The 20,730-nt window shown below is 43.3% G+C and overlaps 1 protein-coding gene across 2 annotated transcripts in view; it reads left to right on the top strand.

Moving 5' to 3' along the window:
* The first annotated feature begins 2,472 nt into the window (after window positions 1-2,472).
* Megf10 (multiple EGF like domains 10) overlaps window positions 2,473-20,730 on the top strand; it is a 155,040-nt gene continuing 136,782 nt past the window's right edge. Inside the window, exon 1 of one of the 2 annotated variants that reach the window (XM_021651567.2) lies at window positions 2,473-3,172. The gene's annotated coding sequence lies outside the window, so the exon portion shown is untranslated. Of the gene's footprint in view, window positions 3,173-12,321; window positions 12,582-20,730 lie in introns of those variants that run through there. The other variant, XM_060377242.1, reaches the window with a different exon arrangement.

The raw sequence follows: 20,730 nt of genomic DNA, 5'->3' as shown, positions 1-20,730 counted from the left end.
ATGTTAGCATGGATCAATGAAATCGAACTGAAGATCCAGGAAAAAAACCCCACATGTCTATGGATACTTGAGTTTTGATAAAGCAGCCAAAATCAAAGAATGGAAAAATGGTACACTAAATCTATTAAAAGAGAGTGGGGAAGAGCCTTGAGCTCATCGGCATAGGAGACAGCTTCCTGAACAGAACACCCACAGCTCAGGATCTAAGATAAACAATGAATAAATGTTGAAACTGAAAAGCTTCTGTAAGGCAAAGAACACTGTCATCAGAATAAAACGACAGCCTACAGACTGAAAAAAGATCTTCACCAGCCCTATATCTGACAGAGGGCTAATATCTAAAATACATAAAGAACTCAAGAAATTAAGCACCAACAAGCCAAATAATCCAATTAAAAAATGGAGTACAGAGCTAAACAGAGAATTTTCAACAGAAGAATCTCGAATAGTGGAGAAGCACTTAAAGATATGCTCACTGTTTTTAGTCATCAGGGAAATAAATGCAAACCAAAATGACTCTGAGATTCTGCCTTATACCTGTTAGAAGGGCTAAAATAAAAAACTCAAGTGACAACACATGCTGGAGAGGATGTGGCAAAAGGGGAACATTTCTTCATTGCTGGTGGGAGTGCAAACTTGTATCACCACTTTGGAAATCAATCTGACAGTTTCTTAGGCAATTGGGAATAGCTTTACCTCAAGATCCAGCTATAACGCTCCTGGGCATATACTGAAAGAAGCTCCACCATACAACAAGGACATTTGCTCAACTATGTTCATAGCAACTTTATTTATAATAGCCAGAAACTGGAAACAACCCAGATGTTTCTCAGCTGAAGAATGAATAAAGAAACTGTGTACATTTACACAATGGAATGCTACCTAGCTTTTAAAAATAAGGAAATCATGCAATTTGCAGACAAATGGATTGAACTAGAAAAGATCATCCTGAGTGAGGTAACCCAGACCCAGAAAGACACACATGGTATGTACTCACTTATAAGTGTATATTAGTCATAAAGTACAGGATAACCATGCTACAATCCCCAAACCCAAAGAAGCTAAGTAACAAAGAGGGCCCAAGGGAGGATGCCTGAATCTCACTGAGAAGGGGAAATGGAATAGACAGAGGATGTCCTAGAAGAGAGGGAAAAGATAGGAGAGGGAGTGCTTATGGAAATGAGGGTGGGGATCTGATGTGGGAAGGGAGGAGGGGAGAGGGGACGAAGGACATGCAGAGAGACACAGGAACCTCTGAGACAGGCTGGAGACTTAGGACAGGAAAGACTTCTTGGGAGAATATGCAGGTGACTCTAGAGGGGACCCCTACTAGCGGGGTATATGGAGGCTGAAGGAGCCACCCTCTAACCACACAGGACTCCTAGTAGAGGGAGGGAAACACCGACCCACCCACAAAAACTTCGACCAAAATTTACCCAGCTTACAAGTGTGCAGGAATAAACAGCAGAGATTGAGGTAATGTCCAACCAATCCCTGGCCACACCATGGGAAAAAGACAACTCCTGACACTATTAACAACACTCTTCTATGTTTGCAGACCAGAGCCTAGCATAGCTGTCCTCTGAGAGGCCCCATCCAGCAATGCGTGGAAACAGATGCTGAGACTCACAGCCACACATTGGGGGTGGGGTGGGGAGCACAGGGAGCCTTGTGGAAGAGTGGGAAGAAGGATAGACGCTAACATCAGAGCCAACTTACCTGGGTCCAGGAGGGCTTGCAGAGACTGAAACACAAACCAAGGACCGGGGCCCCCCTACACATATGTATACACGATGGACACCTGGGCCTTCATTTGGGTCACCTAATAAAGGGGAGTGGGGGCTGTCACTGACAAGGACTCCGTTGCGTGCTTTTCAATCACTTGCCCTTGGTGGGGCTGCCTTGCCAGGCCACCATGGTGAGGATGTGCTCAGTCCTGATATGATCTGATGTTCTGGGATGGGAGGGTAGGTGGGGAGATCTCCTTTTCTGAGGGGGAAGGAAGGGGAATTATAGAGATGAGGGAAGGAAGCAGGAGGGTGGGACTGGGGGAGAGGAGGGAAGGGGCTACTATTGGGATGTAAAGTGAAGAAAAAAAAATAAAAGAAAGAAAGAAGGAAGAAAAAAGAGAGAGAAAGAAAGGAAAAGAAAAAGGAAAGGAAGGAAGAAGAAAAGAAAAGGAAAATCTATTACCTGAGAGCTAGAAAGGTTTGTATTTTCCCGGGTTGTTGGGATGATGAAATTGTTCAGACTGGCGGGGGAAAGTGGGCAGAGGAGGCGGCATGCTCGAGTCTATGTCCCGGTCTCCCCAGCGTCCTGGGCGGTCGGCAGAGGGAGCTATTCTCCAAGAAATCACCGCGCGGGGGTTGGCAGAGGTCTGCGGGGAGTTTGGCGGCGGGGGAGCTGTCTCTCCGCCCGTCCCAAGAGGCTGGCGGGTCCCCCTCCAATCGCCTCCCTTCTCCCTCCCCACCTTCCCCGTCACTTAACTGCGGTTCGACTGATGGTGGCCCTGCCTGGTCCTCAGCCCTGCTCGGTCCCACTTTTGCTTTCTCTCACACGGGGACACGCTGTCCTGTCCGCTTGGTGAACACTGTCCCTGTGCCTCAAATCCTTGGAGAGGACCGAGACCCCTCTCCAAGGGCACTTTGATGAGAGGTTAGCACCGGCACGGGGTGGAGCACAGCACTCCGCTATCACTTCTCTCAAGTTTGCCAACTTCATCGCTCGGTCCCTGAAAGAGGTCCCATGAGTACAGCCAGAAGGAACCTTCAGATTTGGAGGGACCACAAGCGAGAGACCCCACCCTACCCCTCCCACCCCCCACCAGCGGCCACTGTCCCCGAGGCAGCAGCTGCTGTGGCGGCAACTGCTTGCATCCCAGCCCGGCTCGGGTTACTGCCTTCCTCCTCCAGCATCTCTAGCCAGACAGGGAAAAGCTTGTTCAAGTTTGCAGCGGGACTCGTCCCCGTGCGAAACTGGAGCTCCAGGACTCGCTTTCTTCACCGCGTCCCCGTCTCCAGAGCTTAAACAAGACCCGCAAAGTCGTTTCCTCCCGGGATTCTGCTTGGAGGTCAGCAGCGGCTGTCGGGAACAGATTTTGAATCTCGGCTGGAGTGGTTGAAGACCAAGGGAAAACAGGTTGCACTGCCAACCGCAAGCATCTCAGGACCGGGTAAGAGTTAAGCAAACTCAACTCTGAAAGCCTTTGGCCTTGGTGGCTTCGGGGGTCTCTTTGGGACCAGAGACACCTTTGGCCAGGATACCTCCTGGCAATGGAGGCAGAACAAGGATGGGTTGTACCGGTAGTTTGCTTCCAGGGGCTTTATTGTCCTTGTTTGTGTTTGTTTTTGTTATCTGGGACTGTGAAGGGAATTTCGGGAAAGATCTCTCCATGATGCCCGTTATTTTGTTTATTTTCCTCCTCTGTGTTGCTTTGCCCGTGCTTGTTCCACGTAGGTTGTGGCACTGGCGGGTGCAGGGAGATTTGGGGGAACAGCCTACAGCTTGGGCCTGGTCTTCCTCTGAGGTTTGTTTAGGACTACTCTGGGATCTTGACTTGTTTCCTAAACTTTTCTTTCTGTAGTACTTGATATTCAGTTTGTGCTTGCCAGCTGGGGGTGCCTGTCTTCCTGCCTTTAGAGGTGCTGGGGTTACAGACAGGTTAACAAACCATAGGGGTCCTTGGGGAATGCTGAAAGGGACGGTTCTAAACGCCACACTTACTTATTTAAGGAAAATGGATTTCTGTGGGAATTTTTCTTTTAAATCTTTGCACTCTGGGACTTTAGCACTTGGTTTAGAAAAACATTTTGCCTCTTATTTTATTGTTTTTTTCTTCTGGAAGTATTTTCCTGAATGACCCTACTGAATAAAAAAAAAATATGGGAGACCCTATTTGCTACTGCTTTCACACATAACCTCACACGAACCCCCGCAATTTTAAAGGGACAGTGAAAGCCTGGAATTTTATTGGCCTGAATGAGGCATTATTTCTGCTTTTGGGTAATAATAGCCATGCTGTGCCAAGGCAGAGAATGGCATCCGTAATCCTTTATGCCAGGTCTTACTTTGTACACGGTTTTCTCAAATAAAAATCCTTCATTCCTTACGGGTAAAAAGACCAGGCCACATGACATCATCCAGAAATGCCATCAGCCTGACTGGCATGCTCCAGGGAGTCAGTTTGCATGGTACTCTTGTTTTGTTTACAAGGCCAAAGAATTCCTTTGGTAAACTCCTAGGGTCTTGTGATCTGGGTTCAGTGTTCCGCTCTTCTACTTTGCAATGGTGTGGTTTGCGTGGTGTAACATATATATGTATGTCTATAAAATCAGGGCGGAATAATGGTGCTTACTCTAGACCCAAAACTGTTAATGCGTGGGTAGCCCGAACAAGCCCCACAAAGAGGAGCCATTATTGTGTTATGGAGCTACTTTAAGGGTTGTGTTACTTTGATTATCCCCTTCGTTAGTTATCAGCAAGAGTTAGTTAACACTTCTATTGGCCTTTGAAGACTGAGCTCATCCTCAGGCTCCACCACTGCTCCACCATAGCTCAGCTTAGTTCATATGCGCTCTTTGGTTTCTGCTTGGTGCTTTCAGTGGAAAAGGTGTATGTGAGAGGGCGGGGCTCTGAAAAGCTGGTTCATGATTGGATGCCAAACGGTGTGGAAAGCAAATAACCTCTGCACTTCCTTAGAAACCTTTTGCATTGGCATCGTGCCTTTTGTAGGTCAATCATTCATTTGGCAAACTTTTATGAAGCATCTAGTATATTTCAGTGGGGTTTTTGTGTCAATTCCTTTGGTTTTATTTTCAAATTTCCTATGTGTAGTTGCTTTACAATTTTTCTCTTTCTAAGTATGCCAGAACTTTCATGTGACAGTAGCCCTGTATAAAGCAAATCCCAAACACTTTTCAAATCTCAGCACCTGACTAAACACACACACACAAGCACATACACTGAGCATTTCAATGAAGTATTCAGTGTGACCTCAGACAGGCTGCTTCTCTTTTTTGATATCGGTTTCATGATGTGAGCTTGGTGCACGGGTGGGGGTAGAGAAAGAGGTTGGCTGTACCTTCTGGTCCTAAAAGCATTTACACTAGCTGCCTTACTTCACTGGTAGCTGTGTTGGACCCGCCCTTCCCATTTTTAACATTTGTTTGGGGTGCATGAATGATAGAACTTCCATCTTTTCAGGATAACTAATGATAAATAAAAAGGAGGGTGCATTAAGTCCACTCATATTTCATCAATTGCTTTCAGACTTCGGGGCACAACAAAGCATGGAGAAAAAAAAACCTTTTTAAAATATTAGATTTTTTTACCATGAGAAATTACTAACACTCAATCATTTTTTCCCCCTAAACAAGTAACAGTTTCTTATGGTTCATGCGTGTGTAAACCTTGGCCCTTCCCTGGTTCAGAGGCAGAAAGTTTTGGGTGAAGTTGAGCACCTCCACCAAGTCCCGCAGTTGGTTCTGAGGCCAAACAGTGTCACGTGCTTGTTTCACAGTGGTGGGTTTGCCTTCCTCAGAATTTTGCTCCGATCTAATGAGAGATTTTAAAAACACGTATCTGATCATGTGATCTCCTTGCTTAACCCCTCAGCAGACCACTAGGAGCCCTTCGGTGGCGTCTTTTCGGGGCTTGTTGAAAACATAGTTCTCAAGTCAGTGCTGGAGGAATACTGGGTCCTCTCACAAAGCCCACTCAGCCTCGTCCCCATCCTGCATGAGATCACCTTTGCTCGGCCACCTGTACTGTTCTCTGCATCCTTAATCCCCAGCCCTCCAGTCCCTGAAGATCTCATTATGTTCCCCCCAAACACAGCACACTTTCCTTTCTCCAGGGCCTCGCTGTGTAGATGGTTCTTATCCGTGGGAAATGTCTGTGGCCTTCTTTTCTGTGTAAGTAGCTTCCCACAATCTGCTTATATTCAAAGGTACAGCTCAAATCAGAAGTTCCCTCTGAACTTTCTATTTGTCTCAGGAGCAGTGTGCGTCACGTGAGTTGCCATTCTTCTTTGTGGACTGCCTCCGGACAGCACTGGTCACACTGTTATCTGAATGGCATTCCCAGCAGGTTGATGGGTCCGTTACTCAAGTGGCTGGAATATTAGAAGTTATGAAATAAATGCCCTTTCCCCCAACTTGGGAGAAGAATGAATGAATAAGCAGTAGCTGATGATACCCTATGTATCTACTACGAGTGGTAGAGAAGTCAGTAAAGAATTTACTGCTTGTCTAGACAGGACCTATGGAGTTAATAGACAGTCGTAGGAAAGAAGACATTTTAGACTTTCCCAAGTGGGCTTACAAAGCACCACATAATTCTGAATTCATGCTACATGTTCAGCATCACAGCAGGGGCTACGTATGACAGAGAGATGCAATTATACTTTCGGATGGTTTTGCTTGTGAATAACATTGTCCTGATGCTGTTGTGGAGGTGCCAGTATCAATCAAAATAGCCAACATCGCCCCATGCCTTTCAGAGCATAAGGCACTTTGTCACATGTATAGTAACTGGTTCGGTCCTGTCGTTCTGACTTTCCCACAAGGATACATTCCTGAAAGCACGTCTCAAACACAGGCTGGAGCTGTGTAATGTGAGGGGTGATGGCCACAGAAGGCCAAAAAGCCTCAGCTTCTACGTTGCTGTCCAGACACAGCATCCAACATGCTTCTCTTTCTTTAACGTTCCTTTCTTAAGCATCATCGGCTTTGATCATTTCCTCCTCAAATAAGCGAAAATTAGCCCATTCAAGGTCAATTAACATCTGATTCTGTTGACAGCTCTGCCAAAGTTATCCGTAATAACTTCCGCTTTTGTCCCACATGAAATTTAATGAGAAAAAAATACTTCTTATAATTGCCAATAGAGTTTTATTTTTCCTGTTTCCACTCGCTTTTTTTTTTTCTAAGAATGAATTATGTGAATGGGAGCAAATGCTGCAGCAGCAAAGCTGAACTATTGGCTCATGGCAATTCCACATAAAACAGGCATGGGGGAAGTCCATCCACAGAAGGGGGCCTGGCAGAGTCCATGAGTGAGCATAGGCACCTGAGGCTGCTGTATTGCGAACACAGCAGTCGACTGTACTCCTTTGCTCTCAAGGATGTAGACTCAGGATTTACTCTTCGAACTTATTTTATTTTAAGAATGGATGTAAGACTCATTGAGTCCAATTGATTCACTTTTTACAACTCTTTCCCCCAAATGGTCTCTTTCTGTCTTAACACACACATCTGATGTTTTACCTGGACTTTCTGTGTATCTGAACTGCCTCACTTACTCATTCATCCGTTCCCCAAATCTGAAAACCCTAATTTTTTTTTATTAATCTCTTATCCACATTCAACAGCGAAGTTGAGTTTTCACTATAATAATTCTTACTGCTTTTTAACATATCTTGTGTGAAGGGTTAATTTAGGCAGCTTAAGGGATTGCTCATGCTGTGAATGGAAAAGCGCGATATCCATACAGAGGTGTTTTATTTTATTGAACTTCATGTGCACAACTGCCAGTGGCCAGAAAGCTGCTCTTTGATGATAAATGCCGTGCCGTGAGCCAGTCTGGAAGTGTGGCTGTAACACTGCATCCTGTAGTTAACACTATTAATGTCTATTGATTTCTCTCCTATTTAGTTTTTAATGATTTATTCTCCCAGATAAAGAAACTATGTAAAGCATTCTAACCACCTCAATTTCCGACTCAGAGAGCAGTAAATCATATCCCCCTTGTAAGACAAGGGAAATAGAATTTCAGTATGGAACATCTCATCTTGCTAGGTGCACGTACAGGATATTAGCATCTGTAAAAACCATCAGATCTTTGGAGCAAGGAGGCCTCATTGTAGGGGTGACCAAGCACTATGTTATTAATATCAAGTCCAACCCAGATGAGCTGTGTCAATATGGGCTAGCTCCAAAATACAGCTGCAGGCGGCGGCTCCTATACTGGGTCTCTAACAGTTCTTCTAAATAGTTTCTTCTTTCGTTATTTTGAGACAGAGTCTCACGTAGCTCAGACTGACCTCAAACATGTTAGGCAGCCAAAGACAACTTTGAACTTTGGATTCTTCTGCTTCTGCCTTCCAGGTGCCAGAACTGTAGGCATGTGCCACCATGCCTGGTTTACGCAGTGCTGGTAATTAAGCCCAAGAGCTCCTGCTTGAAGGCAAGCACTCTGCCAATCATAAGACATCCTCAGCCCTCAGTTTGTTCTTTGAAGACGTTTGGGGAGCTCGACCGACAGCTCAGCGGTAAAGAGCACATATGGCTTTTGCAGCAGACCTAATGTGGTTCCTAGCACCCATGCTGGGTCCAGGTACCACTACTTGTCCTCACACACTCTAGATTTAAAATTAATAAAAACAAATTTTTGAAAACACATCTTGGAGATGGGTGTGGTGACACACATCTTTCATCCCATCACTCTGGAAGCAGAGACAAGCAGATCTGTGAGTTTGAGACCATCCTGGTCTGTATAGAGAATTCCAAAGGCAGCCAGAGCTACATAGTGAGAGCTTGTCTCAAACAAATGAAAAGATGTTTTAGAGGTCCTGGAAATTGAACTCATAGTCTTTTTTTTTTCTTTACTTCTCTGAGACAGGGTTTCCCTGTTTCTCTGTGTAGCTTTGGCTGTCCTGGATTTGCTTTGTAGACCAGGCTGGCCTCAAACTACCACTGTAATAATATATATTATATATTATTATATAATATTATATATTATATAATATTATTATACATAATATTATATATATTATTATATATAGTATATATATGTAATAATCACTATTCACCTGCCTCTTCCTCCCTGAGTGCTGGGATTAAAGGCATGCCCCACCACACCCAGCTTGAACTCATGGTCTTGGACATGCTAAGCACGCATTTTTCCACTGAGTTCTATGACCTCAGCATTAAAAAAAAAGCTGATAGAAATAAATATAAAACCAAAATTCATTAATGTAAGTCTTTTTTTTTTTATGGAACAAAATAGAATCACAACATCTCTGTTTCAAATTCAGGAAACAAATCCGTCATCCAAAATGGGGGAAAAATAAACTACTACTTCTCACTGATAATCTTCAGAAATAAAATTTGAAAAGTAATTGTTTTGTTCTGAGACTAGGTTTAAGTATGTAGCCCAGGCTAGACAAAATCTCAGTGGTCTTTTGCCTTAGCCTTCCTAGTATTGTGCCACCATGTTTGGATTTAAAAAAACAAACAAACAAAAACTTAACTTTGAATGAGGAATTGATGACAACACACTATTTTGTTTGTTGCTGTTGTTGTTTGTTTTTTACAATTAATTGGTATGAATTTTATTGGTTTCTCCATCATATATTTATTAGGGGTACAGTGTGTAACAACAAACATTACAAGAAAGACCTAATACCATTAAAAAAAAAATCTAGATTAAAAAATGCCTGCATATACACCCAACCAGGAAAAGCTGGGTGTAGTCAGGTCCAGGGTCAATTAGGCAGGTCTGAGAGTAGTTCCGGGTCCAGGCCAGGAAGAGAGTGGTGTGTTCTCGTGCAGAAGGTTCTGTTAAGAGAGGATTTGCATAGATGGGACAGCTCGGGCAGGACAATAGGTCCAGGGAACAAGTGGCGATGGGAGCAGTGATGAACCGTTTCAAAGGAGAATCACTTTTATGGAAGCTATTTATGGAGCCACAGGACTGGATTCCGTCTGCCCTTCACCTCACTACCCGCCTTTTAAAGGAACTCTTCACGTTTTACTGCTTTTAGTTTGTTATAGAGACCAGATGTGGGCACCCTACTGAGATTCAAATAAAAATTGGCTTAGAGTTCCCTCCCCATTCACCAGAAGGCATGACTGGAAAGCTTGCACCTATCCATCGTTGAGGGAGTTCACAGGAAGGAGATGGCCAGGGCTTACATTTTCTCTAGAGTCATCCGTGACGGAATTCAGATTTACTCTTGACCTGTTTAAAGATTATTTTGCCACATGATGGTTCTGTCTCAGCCTGAAGACATTCAGACCTAGAATGAATATCGCTCTATGCAGTGAAAGGCTTTGAGTAGTTGACTTTTAAGCTTTGGGATTGTGGAAAAAAGCTTGTATTTTAATATTTAAAACAAAATATTAAAGATAATCTTGGTAAAAAATTTTTGAGGGGTTAAGCAAATGTATTCCCACTGAGAAACCATACAAACCTAGACACAAACTAAACTAAGCTAAAATGTTTATATTTTTTGTGTGTATATGACTGGAAGGCAAACCCAATGTATGAGTTCTGCAGGACTGTCATTCATCCTCTGAGCTACCCTCAGCCTAGCATGCTTGTTTGCTTGTGTTGTTGTTGGTGGTGGTGGTGGTGATAGTGGCAGTGGTTTTCTTTGCATCATTCTGCCATTGGAAGCTGTCCTGGTCTGTCTCCTTCCGATGCTCTAAGAAGACTCTGTGGGTTGCTCCAGCTCCCTCCTTCTGCTCTTCCTGCCACACCACTTTCCCTAAAATTCCCATTATCTTGAGAATAGCCATTACTGTTTTACGCATCCCTGTCTCCTTTCCCATATTCTTTGGTGTCCTCATCTCTGTGCCTTTTGCTTTCTGCACTAAGGTTTGTAACCTCGGCCCAGCATTCTGTGTGAAGCCCTGTCAGTCAGTATCCACCTTACCTCTAGTTCATCCCTGACACTGACGCTGAAATGTTATTGGTGAGGTTGCAACTGCTTTGAACACCTGTTCAGCCCATGTTCTTAAGCTTCTGTGGCTTGAGAACAACCTGCAGATACCGATGGTTCTCTGAATTCCTATTTGGAAGGTGTGCTGGGCCTGGGGATGTGTATTCTCAACAAGGCAGGATGATGTCAGCAGTCTCGGGGTGCAGTAGAATTCTTGTTTGGGGTTACAGTGTCCCATTTAAATAGCATGTTCTTTTTTTTTCTTAATTTTTTATTTTGGTGATGGCTGGAGTGGTTCATGAGGAATCGCTGGTCTGTGAGTAGCCGTTCCTTTCCTCCTTACTTGGAGGAACAATAGCTGTAACCCAACACTGTTCATGTGACAGACAGAGAAAGGGACCCATTGTTTGGGGGTTGGCTGATGTTCCACTTGGCTCTGGCTGGCTGTCGGATTGAGCTTGGTAGCCCCAAGGAAGTAGACACACTTAAATCAGAGAGACAAAGAAAGGAGGTCAAGGCCTTCCAAGTTAAACTTCTTGCAGCAATGTGTCAGAGGTAGGGTTTGGGAAGGCAAAGCATAATTCTGGGGAAGGCTCATTCAGATGCTGCTTGATGCTACAGACACAGCACAGGGAAAATAAAGTTGTTAGAACTCCAGTGTGTTCTTGACCAAGAAGACATTGTTTTCTACCCTTGTCTCACTGACTTATTTGATTATAGAATTTTATTACTTCTTTTATAAGCCAAAAAGATCTCCCTCCATGATAGGCAAAGACATATTTCTTAGCTTCTTCCAACCAGGAAGAAGGTCCTTCCATCAAGGACAGATATCTGGGCTAGGGTTCGAAAGAGGGCTTGCCTTGCACTAACAAAGACCTGGGCTCAATCCTCGTCATCACATATAAACGGGGCGGGGTGATACATGCCTGTAATCCCAGTATTCAAGAGGTAGAGTCAGGAGGCTCAGGACTTGAAGGTCATCTTCAGCTCCACAGTGAGTTCCAGGCTCACCCAGGATTGTTTATCATTTACCACAACACCATCACCACCAACCCAACTGTTAGCTCTCCAAACCTCTCAATTATAGTCTAATGTCTCAGAGAAAGATTTTGTGGGTAATAATCATTACTGAATCTGAAATGTTGATAGTTCCCATCCAAATCTGAATTTGAATAGAGATCTTGCATTTGAGAGTTGTTTTTTTGAGTTCAAAATATAATTAACTCCACCAGAAAGTTATTGATATGTTTAGGAAGTTATGATGCTTTTTAGATACCATCTCTCATTCCCAACTCCCAAATAGAATCCCTGTGCTGGATGGAAAGAGTTACAAACTTCCTGTAAAGATCTAATTGTGAGATCAACAGCTGGACACATTCTTTGAGTCAGAGGAAGATTCAAGCTCAAGGTCACATCCTTTGCAAAGGTCGCAGACTTTCCAACAGCATTGTGCTTTTAGCCTGGCTACTCCCTTTATGAAAAGTATGTCATTCATTCAGACTTTGCCTCTGGGTTTCTTTCAAAAGGACACTCTGTCCCTAGTTCCTGTGCATATTTGTGAGCAGCTATTCTTCTTGAGTCTTTCTTAATTTTTTTTCTTTTCAATTAGGCAAAGAATATTGACCTGAGGGAAGCAGGAGGAGGAAAGCCTTGCTGGCTGTAATGGGTTCTAGAGAGAGCATTTGTATGGAGTGTTCAGGAAGCTGGTGCCCTGGGCCTGTTGGAATCCTTTCTCCTCTGAAATAAGAGGTTTCCTGGCTGAGAGCATTTGCCTTAAGTAGAGTGGTACCCAGGAGAGGGCAATATATGGCTTCCCTCAGGTCACTTAAGACTCCTAATTAAGTCTGTACTTGGACCTTGATTATAGATTATCATTGCAAATCCATTAAAGAAGAAGAGACAAGTGGATTGTGGAGAGGCAAGTATATTTATTTTCATTAGCTTTCCACTCTCCCTTCTCCTGTAGTTTGTTTATCCTTTATTAAATGGGGCTCTGGTTTTGCCAATGATATGTATTCATTTAGAGCAGAAAGAGTGAAGGGGAAAACTTCACCGGACAAAGTGATCATGTTAAATTCTAGCTTAAGTGAATTTTCAATTCCTTGTCATTAGGCCAGATCTTCGGCTCTGTTTGTGTGAGGTAGAAAGAGGCTCTTTCTTCAGTGCTCAGAGGGAAGACTGCTGTACCATACTTGAAATCACGTAAAGGTGAAGTGTTGTCTGAAGACAATAGGGAAGTTCATGCTGTTTCTCTGTTGTTGCTGGTTATATGTGGTCTTTTTCATTTGTCCATGATGTTAACCATTCATTTTGCTGTTGTCCAGGCCCCAAATGATGTGTTTAATTCTAATGCTGTTCCACGCATAGAATGCTAGGTGGGATTTAGTTTTCTATCAGAATCTATATTCTGTCCACGGAGGGCTTGGTTCAAGCAGGTGCTGCTTTATATGGATGTGTTTGGCTTGCCAGAAATCCTTGAGCAGTTAAGTTTTGATGTGTTTCCCTTTCAGTGCACTTTTCTAAACTTGATGAGAAGTTAAAAACTAGAGCCCTGTGTTTACTTCCTTATTCTTCTTGAGCTTTTCTTCTTGTTTTCTTTTCAATTAGGCAAAGAATATAGACCTGGGGGAAGAAGGAGGAGGCAAGCCTTGCTGGATGTAATGGGTTCTAGAGAGTGCATTTGTATGGAGTGTTCAGGCAGCTACTTATGGTGTTTGGAATTAAATCCTAACAACGAATAGAAATTGTAAACTCTGGGAATTCCAATTGCCTCATGATATAGATCTTGCTATACCTGGAGGATAAAATTTTACTGTCTAGAAGTTACCTTCACGTAGCAGGAAGAGCCAATGTACAAAACAATGGGCTCACCCAGACATTATGTTTGTCTAGAAAGCAAATCCACTCCCTGAGAGGTTAGCAGAATTCCATTTTTTAGAATCTAAACTCAAGACGTCTAAACAGTAGGCTATCCCCACATTCTACCTTCTTCTAATTCATACTATTCTTCCATGAAAAAGTAGGAAAAGACCATATGTATCATGGGTGTTTTTCTAACTCGTTAGATAACTGTTCTCTGTCACACACACACATAGACGAACACATGCCCTACTATTTTCTACAGCAGAGGACAGTGATAGGTGTGTTTCTACCTCACCTGTCTCAATTGTCTTAGCTAATAGACTACCCCATGTTAGTGGGTGAGGAGGGGCAGCAGAGCAGCTGGCGCTTCCTGCCACACAGCAGTCTGTCCTTCTGTTTCCTGCCATCTATCAGTGTGGAGCTATCTAGATTGGACCAGAGTGAGTCATTGCATCTGTGGGACATCCCGCTCTGTACTCTAATAGAGGATGATAGATTCAACTGGAAAAAAAAATAGGAGTGACTTATTTTCCACAGGAGAGTTTGAAGCCTTGGCTTGCACATGAGCATGCTGTCTGTGAGAGACCACAGTTTGTATTCTCCATTTTGGACATTGATGTTAAAGATTAAATACTGATTTATGCAAACATGTGGTCACAGTTGTGGGATAGAAAGACAAGATTTTGATGGTCTTGCTCTGCTCCTGGCCTTGTCATTTACAGCATGAAATAGGACAATCTAGTCTGAGATTCAGTCTCTATTCCTAAAGTGTTATGACTTTGAGCAAAAGGCAAACTCTCTGAGATCTCTTCATTACTGGTGATGTGATAATAGTATGTAACTCAGTTGCCTGTGGTGTGGTGGTAAGCACATAGCCAGCTTCCTATACATACTCTCATCATGATTCAATACCAAGTCATATGAAAGCACGGAGGGATAATGATCCCAGGAATTAGATCTGCTTATGCTTCAAATGAGTGGCTCATTCAAGGGCTTAAATCAGATTCTGCTAATTAGCATAGAATTTAAAATGTGCAGACTCTGATATAAGTGCAAGCTATAAGGGATTTTAAAATATTCTGGAGTAGAAAAATAGTTAAATTTACTAACGAGCATATATGTTTAATTATAGTATTTTGCTAAAAGAAACATTATCTTGACTATAGGATGGGATGAAGCTGCTGATATCTGAACTTATTCTTCGAAGATAGCAGTGGATTCAAAACAGGCACTCCAAGAAAATCTTGTATACACATATTCATGGAAGCGTTATTTAAAATAGTCCAAATTATTTTTTAATGGATAGAGATAACCCACATGTCCATCAGTTTAGGATGAGAGACAATATAAATGTGCATTGTAATATTATCCAGCCACAAAAAGGAATGACACACAGCCCTGTCCTAAAATGGATGACTATATTACATAAAGAGAGAGATACATAAAACTCTACCTGGTATATTATTCCTTTTATATGAATAATCTAGATGAGAAAAACCAGTACTCTCAGAATGTAGACTGGTGGTTTGCTGGGCTTGGGAAGGGAATAATGGAAGAAACTGATGAATATTTGGTGTCATATTGGAGTGAGGGGAATGCTTTGGAAGTGGATAGTTATAATGATGGTGTTTGTATAACATGACTAAAATGATGAGTTTTAGGTTATGTGAACTTCACCTTAATTTTTTTTTCACCTTTTGAAATATTCAGATGATTTTTGTTTGGGTAAGGTGTATCTATATGCACGAATGGAGCAGTCTGTGCTCACTTTGTGTCTGCTGTGAGCTAAGGCTTTCCTGCTTTCTGGGAAGAAGGCCAAAGATGAAAAGACACTGCAGCATACTTATGAAGATGAGAGAGGATGAGGCAACAAACAGGTCACAGGCTGCAACTAAACCTACCTCAGACCCCTGAATTTGGGTGACGAGACAAGGCTTTTTGGAAGAAGTTGAACTTTGAAAGATAGGTGAATTTTATGCCATAGGGTGAAGGAAGAGAGAGTTTCAGCTTGTAGAAATGTACACCAGTGTGTTTAGGGCTGTGGGGAAAAGGACAGGCGAGGGCAGAGCAGGCAGAGGCCAGCACAGTGTGAAGTGTTTCTATGATCAAGCATTGAGAAATAAGGGCGGAAGTGTTGAAGACAAGGATGGAAGTTTTAGAAGCTGCTGCCAATGTTTAAGCTCAGTAGTAGAGTGCGAAGGTTTATTGTTGATAACAGGGCGTAAAACAAGCAAGGGATGGTAATAAGGAGACCACTGCAACACTTTCATCAAACCTATACAGACAAGTTTATAAATAACTTAAATGATCTTTAAGTGAAGGGTGTGTGTGTCTGTGCGCGTTTTATGTGTTGGTGCATGTGTGCGGAGGCCACTGGACAACATCCAGTGTTGTTCCTCAGGTTCCATACACCTTTTATTGAGCAATGTCTTTCATTGGCCTGGAACTTGACCTCTGTGCTATCTGTATGGGCACCCACAGCCAAGACTAGATGTGGCTGATAGCTCAGATGACACCTTCCTTATCTGTGTGACTGAGACCACACCAGACCCTCCCTGAGGCCCTTAAGATAACTCATGTAGCCTATCTATATACCCCATCTTCATGGAAGAAGTGACATGTACTTTGAGAAGAGTTTTGATGTAATTATGCCTCATTGTGCACATGGGGTTGGGTTACATCAAGAAAAATTTCCCCAAATTATACTGTAATTTAATAATTAATAAACTGCCCATGTCAGACTCTTGAAGTTTGAACCAACACTAGCTATTGAATCAATCGTGTTGAACCAGATTTCCTTCTTGCCTTACGTTGATTGACACTTTGCTGGCCATGGTGTTTGCAGAGATCTCTCACACCAAGCATCTGCCACCATGCCTGGACTTTTATTTTCATGGGTTTTGGGATCAAACTCGGGTCCTTCTCCTTGCAACATAAGCACTTTAATGACTAAGCTGTGTCCCCAGCCACATACGTCTTATTAAGCATCTATTGCCTTGCATGTAATTGTCTATGCTAAGGATACGGAAATGACTAAGATAAGTTCGTTCACTGAAGGATTTACATTCTAACAAACATTGTGAGGGCTGATTGCTGCATCTAGCATACAAGTGTAGTTAAAAGCTTGAGGCTTGGGTTGCTATAATATGGTTTAGCATGTAAACTCAGAAATGGCTTCCTGGATTTGGATCCTGGCACATTCCATCATTTATTAGATGTTTATGCTTTAAGTCAGTTCTCCAGTGTCTCAGTTCTTTTATCTCTTAAGTGGGGGAATACTGATTTTATTTCCCTGACAGAGCTTTTATGGTGGATTAATTGAGATACTAAATAGACAGAACTTGGCACTGCTGTCCAGCAAATGCTCAGTAACTTCGCTTTATTTGTTTGTCAGTATCTATTTGGTTCCTATTCAGGGATTTGTCTGGGTCACTTCTGTTTTTCATTCAGCCTATTCCTCAATCCGTATGTAAGGATCTCAGGCCTAAGCTCTCTTTCATATGCCATACTGTATTGGGTATGAACTTGTTGAGTTAATTAGCATGCAAACTCAGAGTTTTGCAACTCAGGCAAACAGCAGAGTCTTTATTAACAAACTGCCATCTAGATCTTGGCTTGGGAAGAAACTTTCAGATAATGCCCCTCTTCATTTTGCATGAAGAGTCTGTGTGTTACATCCTGGCTGAGAGGTGCAGCCTTCAGTGCTCAGAGTCTGGTAGTATTGCCTGTGCTGCAGGCCTGACCCTTGTAGTCTCCCTCCTGAGACAGTCACAGCTAGAATTCAATGTCTGTTTTCCCCCATCACAAGTATCACAGGCCACTGCAGCTTTCTGTACCTCTTTCCCTTTCCATGAATAGGGGTGAGTAGACAGGTATCCCAGAATCTAGAAGGAAACTTTGAACCTATAATCTTATAAACTCTGAAGACCTTTCTTTTTCAGGCATGAATTGATTTTAGGATATACATTCCCAGGACATACACAATCCATGGCACCTTCCTTTCTGTCTTGAAATAGTTAAGTATGGTGCTATGAGCTGAGTTGTACCTTTGCCCCACCACCAATTTTACATTAAATTCCTAACTTCCATGTGACTCTTCTTATTTTAAGTTGGGTAAAAGTTGAATAGAGGAACATGGGTGGACCCCCAATTTAATAAGGCTTCTGTGCCAATAAGAAGATGGAGACATGAGGGGCTGAGGAGATGGTTCACAGTCTGTAAAGTGCTTCCATACAAACGTGAGGACGTGAGGTCAATCCACAAAAACCAGCGAAAGATATGGCACTTACAACAACTGTACCAAAGAAGGCAGAGACAAGTGGATCCCCAACAGCTCATTGGCCAGCCAGCCTAGCCTATTTGTGACTTCCAGGAGGAGAAGTGCTGTCTCAAAAGACAGGAGGGTAGTGTCTGACCTTTGGCCTCCACACACATGTACATGTGTTCACAGAGAATGCTTGGGAGAGTGTTCAGGAGTGAGAGGACGAGATCATAGATAGCCTTGACAGTCACTACTGAGGAGACTAATCATCCAATAGTCCCTAGGTAGAGAACTTGGAAAGGAATGTGGCTAGAGAGTGATCCTTAAGCTGCCTGACCCTGATAATACATTTTCAACACGATGAAGAAATGATCCTGGGTGTTGATCAGAGCTTGTGGGTTCTGGAATGACCCTCTTGACCTCAATGATGACTGGTCGTTGGAATGTAGGCCCAGTCTTATTGCAGGCACCAGACAAGGTTCCCCAACCTATCCTGGTTACCTGAGGAATGAAAAGCTAAATGTATTCTCTGTCAGGGACCCTCTGGAACCAGGTGAAGAAGAGGTCCATATTTCTCAGATGATGACGATATGGCAGGTTTCAGGTACAGACAAAAGTAGGAGAGGCTTGGCGTTGGATATTTGTATCCTCAAGACCCCTGCACTGTAGTCACAGAATGCTTACAGGCTCATGAGACAGTGTTTGAGGTTATTGCTGACTCAGCAGGGTGACTCAAGGTGTCTGTTCTTGCTCTGAGGTTGGACCATCTACTTCAGAAACTGGAACAGAACAGAGAATTTGGGAAAGAAGGTGTCATTCAGTCTAGAACAGACCAAATCTTCCCTTGGGCAGTTCACTAGGAAGTATAAAGACAGTGTGGACAATCAGAGGAGGGCCCAGCCTCAGGCTTGCTGCACTTACCGAATCTGACAAAGAATGTGGAGGCCCTTCTCTAGGCAGGTTGACGAGGGCACTTCACCTGGCTCAGGAGACAGCAAGGACATCTGGCCATGAGCAGAGCATCCTGGTAGAACTCACACTCCGATGACCAGCGTCAACCAGGCCCTAGATAGCACTGCCAAGTAAGTCACTGCAGTTTTCCAGACAAGCCCATCGTCACGTCTGTGCCTATTGAATGTCTCCCAAATGTGTCACCAGCCAGGTGATATGCCATTCTGCACAGATAATTATTTAAAGTCAGGCCTGTGGATTCTTGCTTTTGGAAACTACGTAGCCCTGGCTGGCTTGGAATTTGCTGTGTAGACCAGGATGGCTGCAGATTCACAGAGATCTATCTGTGTGTGCCTCCCAAGTACTGGGATTAAAGGCCTGTCCACCACACTCGGGTACCCCACAAGGATTTGTTGTTGTTATTGTTTTAAATGTACAAACTTGTACAAAAACTTTGTTCCTGAATGTACACAGATCTTCAAAACAACAGGCCAGATTGCGGCGCACACTCACTGAGATAGCAACTAGTTTGGTTTAGATGCAGGTGAAACTATCTCATGTAAACATATTGTTATCAACACTTTTCAGGTGTGCACTGTCTGCATTTATGGTGGAGATCTTGAACTATGGCTGAGGTATTTATTTTTGTAGAAACGGACTAGTGATTCTGTGTAATCCAAACAAAAGGCGGAATTGAATGCTGAGGCCAGTAAGCGTGTGCCAGCCATCTTTGCATTTTTTTGATGTGTCTGGTTCTGAGTACTCTGAGTATTCTCCATATTCTGGTTCTGCTTTTATAGTAGGTCTATAATTATAAGTGTATTAAGTATGAACGTACGAAATAAAGAAATGCTAATGAAAGAAAAACAGCGGAGGAGCGATTCAAACCCTCTCAGTGTGCCTTAAGAGGACATAGTGATAATGCAGTCACCTGCAAGCCAGGATGAGGACTCTTGCTTGAGACAAAGCTGACTGTCATCTTTACCAGTCCCCTCAATCCTGAGAGACAAATGTCTTGAGTTTAAACTGCCCAGTTCGGTGATATTTTCTTGAGGCAGCCCCAGCAAACCAGCACAAGCAGAAAATGTTAAATGCTAAGATTTCAAGAGTATTTGGAATTATGGAAACACATGAACAAGCTGGAAATCTGAACATACCCATAGTCTTAACACTCATTGAAATGGTTAATCCTGACTCGCCTCCTGGCACACACCGGTGAGAGAAAAGGTTGTGTCGCTGATTTTTAAACTGTCCCAGCGCTTTTGTGCCTCTGCTAATAAGGACCATTGTCAAGAGGTAGCAGATGAGGAAAGAGCCTGGAAGGTTGAATAACTGGCTTCCTAGTTATGCTTTCATGGGATGGAGCCTGTGGTGAGACAGTGAGCAAGGACAGGCAGCCCAGGAGGCAGCTTTTCATGTGGCAGCAGGCACAGGGAACTTCTCAAGGTGGGAAGAAGGCACCATCCTCCTGGAAGATTGACACCTACATTGTTGCTTAGCCGTGGATGCAGGCTCAGGGAGTTCCTCGGTCTAGATGAGCCAGATGGTCACCTTTTATTTCAGGGAAGACTAACCTGGAGCAAAGGCACTTTTCTCCTGCCATTAAAAAAACAACAAAACCAAAACAAAAGGCATGTGATGCCGAGCTCTGCCAGGCTTGGGCTGGGGAAGAAAAGTCTTTGGCGTTCTTTCCAGGCTGTATGTAAATGGTGCTTTGTAGTATTGTTTGTGCAGTTCTTGAGGGTTGTTCAAAGGGCTTCTCTTGCAGCTCAATACTGCTGTGCAGTTTAATTTTTATGATAGTGTCATTCCAGTGGCTAAATCCCATTGTCCCCTCCCAGCACAATTGTCTTTGGTTGAGGCTCTGGAAGGTGATCATCCACTTTCGCCTTTAGAATTTCAAGCAAGTGTGTCTAAAGACGGGGCTGTGACTTTTCTGAGTGTTTCAGAGAGGACAGGCAGAGGTGGTGACTCTCTCTAGCTAAGGAGGATT

The sequence above is a fragment of the Meriones unguiculatus genome, chromosome 2 (genome assembly GCF_030254825.1).
Source record: "Meriones unguiculatus strain TT.TT164.6M chromosome 2, Bangor_MerUng_6.1, whole genome shotgun sequence".
In the NCBI taxonomy this organism is placed as follows: Eukaryota; Metazoa; Chordata; class Mammalia; order Rodentia; family Muridae; genus Meriones; species Meriones unguiculatus.
Note: the sequence above shows the minus strand (reverse complement) of the source record. Positions and strands in the feature narration are given on the sequence as shown.